Genomic DNA, 611 nt, shown 5'->3' with positions numbered 1-611 from the left:
ACCTGTGTATAGCGTGGTATTATCGCAGATATCTCAGTCGCTAGCGTCTTGGGTTAGTGATTATGCACGCACAGGTCAGGGTTGGAATACATACATACATACATACATACATACATATATATATATATATATATATATATACATAAATATATATATACATATATACATATATGTATATATATATATATATATATATATATATATATATATATATATATATATATATGGCGTGTGTGTGTTTTTGTTTGTGTGTGTGTGTGTGTGTGTGTGTGTGCGTGTGTGTGTGTGTGTGTGTGTGTGTGTGTGTGTGTATGTGTGTGTGTGGTGTGTGTGCGTGTGTGTGTGTGTGTGTGTGTGTGTGTGTGTGTGTGTGTGTGTGTGTGTGTGTGCGTGCGTGTGTGTGTGTGTTTGTGTATATGTATGTATGTGTGTGTGTGTTTGTGTGTGTGTGTTTGTGTGTGTGTGTGTGTGTGTGTGTGTGTGTGTGTGTGTGTGTGTGTGTGTGTGTGTGTGTAAATCTGTAAAATAATTTTGGTTAGTCTTTACATTTTTCTATGACATCTTTTTCGTATTTTCTTTTTTCTTCTCTGCACACTTGTACATATTCATTT

This window comes from Oratosquilla oratoria, chromosome 1, assembly GCF_046742065.1.
Source record: "Oratosquilla oratoria isolate Oo_2021 chromosome 1, ASM4674206v1, whole genome shotgun sequence".
Taxonomy (NCBI): Eukaryota; Metazoa; Arthropoda; class Malacostraca; order Stomatopoda; family Squillidae; genus Oratosquilla; species Oratosquilla oratoria.
This window is presented reverse-complemented; position numbering follows the sequence as displayed.